The sequence below is a fragment of the Leuciscus leuciscus genome, assembly GCF_965113295.1.
Source record: "Leuciscus leuciscus genome assembly, chromosome: 9".
Lineage (NCBI taxonomy): Eukaryota > Metazoa > Chordata > Actinopteri > Cypriniformes > Leuciscidae > Leuciscus > Leuciscus leuciscus.
In genome coordinates this window covers 43,538,939-43,546,053 of record NC_138733.1, presented here as the reverse complement: position 1 = coordinate 43,546,053, position 7,115 = coordinate 43,538,939, and the positions used below count along the sequence as shown (strand labels likewise).

Here is a 7,115-nt window from a genome sequence, read left to right as displayed (position 1 = left end):
ATCATCTGACCTCACACACTAATCTCGCGACAACTGCCACCTACAGTACCTGTAGTAGGCTACTGCAGGTGGCAGTCATCGCGAGGCTAGTGACAGAGCTCAGATTGGGAATGTTTTTTGTTTTTTTTTACTCCGCCCGGGCCTGGGGTATTATTATTATTTTTAAATACTAATACGGGAGAACGGCGGGAAATAAGGGTAAAATACGGGACTTTCCCGGCCAAAACGGGATACTTGACAGGTATGGTTTATGCACGCTTCATTGAATTTCTTCACTTTGACATTCAGAGCACTGGGCATAAATCACATCGCGTCAACACCCGCCGCGAGCCTTCGCGATGCTTTGTTTTAATTAAACAGTCGGATTCCCCTGGTCCCCGAGGGAGACCGCCAAACGGCGGGGGAGAGGGACCGAGCACACCCGGCCACACCGAGACATCGGACGGGAACGGGAAGGGCCGCCGCGGGTCAGTAATACATAATTGAAGGTTGACCAGCATAAACACACAGGACATCGTAGTAATTATACTGTTGGTACTATAACCCCATCACTAAAATGCAGTCTTCATTTGTTTGTTTTAATCATCTGCGAGCAAAAATAAAAGGCTAAACTACTGATAGCATACAAGTCTAAACTAACTAACTGTTTACTGATAGTTCGCTAACGCTATATCGGGTGCCATTAGCAAAAGCTACATATCGTCGCTGCCCGATGAAACTCACGTATGTCCAAAACGGTTACTTTTCAGGAAGTGAAAAAAACACCGTAATTCAAAAGCAGTTGAACGTAGCGTTGTCATACTTGGTACGGCATCTTTAAAGGTAACCATTGTGGGAATGCAAATTTATTAAAATGTTTAATTTAGGTTTACATTGAATTTAGCATGTTAAGGTTAGGTACAAATTATGATTATCAGAGTTTTCTAGCAAAAGACTCTGGTCAGTCCTGTTTTACTGAAACTCTTGGAGTTTGTGTTTTAGCAAGAAAGTCCAGCCAGTCCTGTACTCGGGTCTCAGTGTTTGAATAGATATGCTGAGTGGATTAGGGTGGGCAAAGCTCTCAGTCTAAAACCGGTTCCTAAACCTGTCTTTTTCGGTTCCTGCCCCTAAATGTATATAAACTGTAAGAGAACATTCACGTCAGACTTTTGAAGAACTGCAGCCACGTCAACGCGAAGTCCTCAATAAAGAAATAACTTCTTGAACGTGATCCCAAAAGTCTCCTGGTCTTTCGATTCTAAGTTCACAACAGATGGTGCCGTGTGACCCGGATGGAGAAACTGAAACTCAACAAAGAACTTCAAGCTCAAAGATCTGAATCTTGAAACTTCAAAGCTCAACAAAGATCTGACAAAGATTGCCAGACTGAATCTTTCCAGCTTCCTCCAGACTGAAAACTTCAAGCTCAAAAAAAGAACTCAAAGCCTGACTGAGTTCCAGACGAATGTTTTCTGTACAACCAAAGATTCGGTGAGTTTCACTCTATTCAAAGAACCAATGCAGACCAGTACAAATTTGTTTTCCTCTGTGCCGACAGAGAAGAAGTTAACAAACAGCTGCAGGGTTTTGTTAACTAAGTTATCCTCTAAAGTTGTCTTTTAGAGATGAAATTTATCCTCTGTTCTTGTCAGGCAGGGAAGATTAGCGTAAAGTGCTAGTTTTGTATTTGTGTTATCCTTTGCTCTGGGCAAGGAAGGTTAACAATACATAATCTGTGTTAACGTGTACCCTCTGTTGATCAGAGAAGTTTAGTGTTTGTTTGTGTGGTAACATAGAAATTCACAAAATGTTTAGGAAAAGTACTAGACAGATTACACCTTTATGGACAGACAATGAGTTTAAGTCTTTGTTATCAGAGCACATGGACACAATAGTGACTGAGCAAGTCAGATTGAATTTAACAAAGAAATTTGGCATTGATCCAGAGAAAGTGTGGTCAATTGAAGATTGTAAGAATGTACTAGGAGAAAGTATTCGCAAGAACAGTGTGAAAAATTTTATCTGTTGTCACAGAGAATTTGGTTTAACCCCCTGAGGTCTACGGTATCGCCGGCGATACCAGCTCGCTTTTTTTTTATCAATGTAAAAGAAACTCATAAATACTCTGTTGACTTTGATTTTCCATAGGAGTTTCATACATCAATCGATTCTGTTAAATGTGTATTATTTTTGTGTATACTCACAATAAAAACAAAGTGTTGTGCTTTTTGCCAAATAAGGAAAAATAAACACGAAGCGAGTTCTGCCTTCTCTCTGCCAGTGAAGTCCATTCTGAAACGCGTCCGAAAATGAACAATAACTGAGCGAATACTCAGTCAAACAGGCATACAGACACACAGGCATGAAGCTTGAATTCTCTTCTTTTAAATGAAGTAATTTATATAAAAAACAAATATTCTCATCTTGTGAAATCTGTATTAAAAGAGAGCGATTCCAGTCGAGCTCATCTCATCTCATTACGTTATAATCGGCCACGCCCACGGAGAGCGCGCGCTATTCAAACGCAAATGACTGAGACGATCCCATACAAACTGTGAACGCCCACATATCAGCTCGAGAAAACACATCAAGTTTATTCAGATAAGTGTAGTTGTCTACACTGTCTCGCAGCGCTGTGAGGAATACTAATAATGGAAAACTTACCTCAGAAGTGCTGGTATTTCGAGGAGCAACGGATGGAATAATGTAGTACGTTTTTTTTTTCATTCTCAAGTAAATCGCGTTTCTGTGTGAATGAATGAACGCAGAGATGCGCTGTTTACCACAACTCGCAAAAAGACGGTTTAAATTTGAATTGCGTTTCTGTGTGTGAATAAATGATCTGCTTTTAGCAAACTATTTTGCTATACTGAGTAAAATCGATTGAAATATGTTGAAATAAAATGTATTTGTATAAGCAACGTATTAAACTGCAAATTAACATTTATATTCCTTATAATAAAAACGAAAGACCTATGTTACAGACATATGAAAGACAACATTTCGTTGATTAGTTTTGGATAGATTACACATTTTTACTGTAAAATATCTGCCACCTCAAATAAGCTTTTGTTTGCCAATTTTTGCTAATATGTTAAATATAGTATGTTTTGTCAATGTAGGCTATATTCGAAGTTTGAAATATGTATGATAAAATGTATACTTTAGTTTTTACAAAGAAAGATTACACTTCAATTGTTGTTGTAATTGTAACCTTTTTAATAAAAAAATATATATTTACAAGGTAGATGTAAACAAATTTTAAAAGGTAAATATAAGCATTTTCTTTAAATAATTTTTATTGTGTTTTATTATTGACAAATTTGGGGAGAGGATACATATTCCAAAACTGAAAATACAGTATGAGAATTAACTGCACAATTAATAGACATGTTTTCCTTGGATATTATACAATTTGCAAGCAAAATTTGTAAAAATAAATAAATAATTGACATGCTTCCAACTGTGAACCAATTTGATAGAATATATATATATATATATATATATATATATATATATATATATATATATATATATATATACTGTATATATATATTGCTCTTGCATTATTTCTTGTGGTTATAGGTGACACACCTGAATGAATGGCTCATTAAGTATGCGGGCCCCATTGTCTCCTAAGGTGTGAACCACTACATATGCATGATGCTGTTGAATGGTTGACGCCCCTTGCGCATATTGCCTTTACAAACAAAAAGAGTTTTACAAGATTTAAATCAATGTATTGTGTTATGTGAATGATAAGGGCAGGATGATTTTCACATCATTTTGAAGAAAAAACTCTAGGCAAAGACATCAATTAGTCAAAAGTCTTATTGACACGTATTTAGTATGTGTTTTGTGGCCTTATTTCAGAAACTTTAGTTTTTAGTTTTTTCAATAACCATGCATAAACATTATTCTCTCAAAAATACAAACATGTACATGCATGTTGCTCACATATTATGGTAGCCCTGTTTGTGCTAAATAGAGTGTAATTATACCTTTGCCATTAATATGTTTATAAGCAACTGAAAAAAGCACAAATGTCAGGGCATGTCAGAACATCTCAAGGACCCCAAAAACCCCTCAGACCTCAGAGGGTTAACCCTAGCTACAGAACAGTCTAAGCGCAACTCTGAGCTAGAGAAACAGATCAAAGAGCTCCGTTCTAGAATATCTTCGTTGACCAAGAAAGTAAACCGCAACAAAGATGCAGAAAAAACTGATGTGGAAGAAGTTAGTCAGCCTGATAACAATTATCCTGACTTAAAAGCTTTCTTTGAAACAAATGTAGCCATCCAATCAGTAACTGATCAGCCTGTAGATTCAGTGCAGGTTTGTGGGGCTAGGAGAAGATCTCAGGGAACTAAAAGTGTTACTCCAAACTCTTCTGTTGTCCAAATACAAACGGTTGCCAAAACATCTTTAGGTCCTAAGGATATAGATAGACTCTCCCAGAGTTTACCCTCAGCACGCACAAATTTTTCTGAATTTAGAAGAGCATTGTTCAGTAAAATGCATCTTTACGACATGTCGTTGCCTGAAGTCACACAGCTGATGTCACAAATTCTAACTGAATCTGAATTCAACAATTTTGAGTCTGCTGTTACTTCCGAACTGCAACATGTCAGTAAAGGCGATTTGAGAGAAGGTGTTTTGAAAATCCTAAAGAATATCTTAGGACCCAAAATCGATTGGTCGAGAGTTACTAGCTGTGTACAAGAGAAAGAAGAAACTGTGAGTGAATATACTGAGAGGTTCTGTCAGGTAGCGGTAACGTACAGTGGAATAGTGGATGATTCCGAAAGTGTGTTAGCTGACAAAGGAGCTCTAATCCGAATTTGGGCAGATGGTCTTGTAGCTGAGTACAGAACAGCCTTGCCATTCCTAGATATTACGTGGGCTAAAAGAACTCTCAGAAGTAACTTAGAAAGTTTAGCTATTTGGGAAAGAGATTCTGATGTCAAAGAGAGAGTAAGAATTGCAGCAGTTTCTGTTAAGGTCAACTCAGAGAAGCCAAAGAAACGCAAAAGTCCCAGAGAAGCCAGTTGTTCTTACTGTGGCAAGCACGGACATTTTGGAAAACAATGTAGAAAAAACAAAAATAACTTAAGACAAGTTAACAAGGTTAACCAGCTTCTGATTAGCCTGCTTGATATTCTGAAGCAGCCCCTCCCCTCCTCGTTAAACTCGTGGGGCAACTTGATACGGTGTTAACCATTTAGGCTGTGAGTGCTTAATTTCCCCAGTAACTCACAACAAAGATGAAAGACTTATTTTTGTTTAATAGAACAAAAGGAAAGTGACTGTCACAGCCTTTGTTTGGGGGACATTCAGAATACTCACAGCCAAATGTTATACTGCAGAACATTACAATCAGACACCATCCTCTGTTAATGATGTTTATTAGGACTGATGTTTCACTGGAGAATGGAAATGTGACAATTTTCTCACACACTGTACAGTGTGCACATAACAGGGACAGAATAGGACACAGACCAGTGCGGTGCCCTGGGAAGAACTGAACGCAACAGGCTTCGGGGGTGAACCCAGGGTGAAGACACTACCTCATAGGCCCTTCCCCATTTAGTCCATCCTTACCTCACTGGTCCATAGGTGTCAAAACAATTAAGAAATGGGGAAAGAATGAAACAACAACAGCAGACTCTAAAAACCATACAACCCTAGTGTTTGAAGAAATACTGCTCTGTTTTCTGTTTTCTTTCTTCCTCTCTACAGATACCACTTGATGGCTGGTTCCAAAAATCCATATGCAACGACGTCTCACCTGCATATGAAGCCACAACCTCAAGAAGACAACTAGACCCACTGCTGAACGAACTATCACAAAAGAAAAAGAAAAAAATACACAACGCGGACCCTAATTGCATGTTTTGTTTCTGTGTCAGCATGCAATTACAGATGAACAACACAGATCATGCTTGTGCCTGTAACTTTTTCAAGTTACAAGAATGAACTTTTAAGTGTACTTTGATAAAAGTTAGACTTAAAACCACTATACGATCAAATGACTTATGGAAGAATGAAGTCTATGCATGAATATTGCTGTTCTGCCGTTTCTTTGTTTTCTACAGGAAACATATTTCACAGCTATTCAGGCGCCATGGACTTTCAAGACTTCCACTCTTATGCTACATGGTTTTCTGTGCAATCATGTAGTTTATACGACATTTTACACCCTGCGTCGAATGTGTCAACAGTTATGGTTTTGAGAAGAACTATGACACTATGACACAGAATAAGTTATATGTGCCTGTGACGATCAAAAGTTACAAGAATGAACTTTTAAGTGTTTAAATTTGTATATTATGTGAGAGTTTTTTTAAGACTCTCAAAGGGGCAAATGTGGGAATGCAAATTTATTAAAATGTTTAATTTAGGTTTACATTGAATTTAGCATGTTAAGGTTAGGTATAAATTATGATTATCAGAGTTTTCTAGCAAAAGACTCTGGTCAGTCCTGTTTTACTGAAACTCTTGGAGTTTGTGTTTTAGCAAGAAAGTCCAGCCAGTCCTGTACTCGGGTCTCAGTGTTTGAATAGATATGCTGAGTGGATTAGGGTGGGCAAAGCTCTCAGTCTAAAACCGGTTCCTAAACCTGTCTTTTTCGGTTCCTGCCCCTAAATGTATATAAACTGTAAGAGAACATTCACGTCAGACTTGGTGACTGCATCTACCGACAGCTCGTGTTCTCAATAAAGAATCCTGCTGAAGAAACAACCAAGTGGTCCTGGTCTTTCGATTCTAAGTTCACAACACCATATTCTTGCCAGTGTAATGATATAATCCACATTTGACCAAAATCGAGTTTAAATGGACATACGTGCATATTTTACAGTAACGGTGGTCGTTACACGTTCTTCCGATCATTAATTAGAATGGCCAAGTCGCGTTTCATATTAACAGATGAATAGGCTACGCTCAGTTTATTAAATAGCCTACGTCTCAGTTTATTAAATACTCTCAGTTTATTAAAGGGTAACTAAACCCTAAACCAACTTTTTTTAGTTAATGGTCTTTAAGAATGGGGCTTTATTAGTGCTGTTCATTGATTCAAGTAATTTTTTTGACATTTGTGTTTAAAGTGTTTTAATTTTACAAAATATGGTGTAAAA

The 7,115-nt window shown here is 37.6% G+C and overlaps 1 long non-coding RNA gene across 1 annotated transcript; it reads left to right on the top strand.

Moving 5' to 3' along the window:
• Positions 1–1,245: 1,245 nt before the first annotated feature.
• LOC309505522 lies at positions 1,246–6,720 on the top strand. Its single transcript, XR_014208471.1, has 2 exons — positions 1,246–1,470; positions 5,719–6,720. It is a non-coding gene; the product is annotated as an uncharacterized lncRNA (long non-coding RNA).
• Positions 6,721–7,115: the final 395 nt, after the last annotated feature.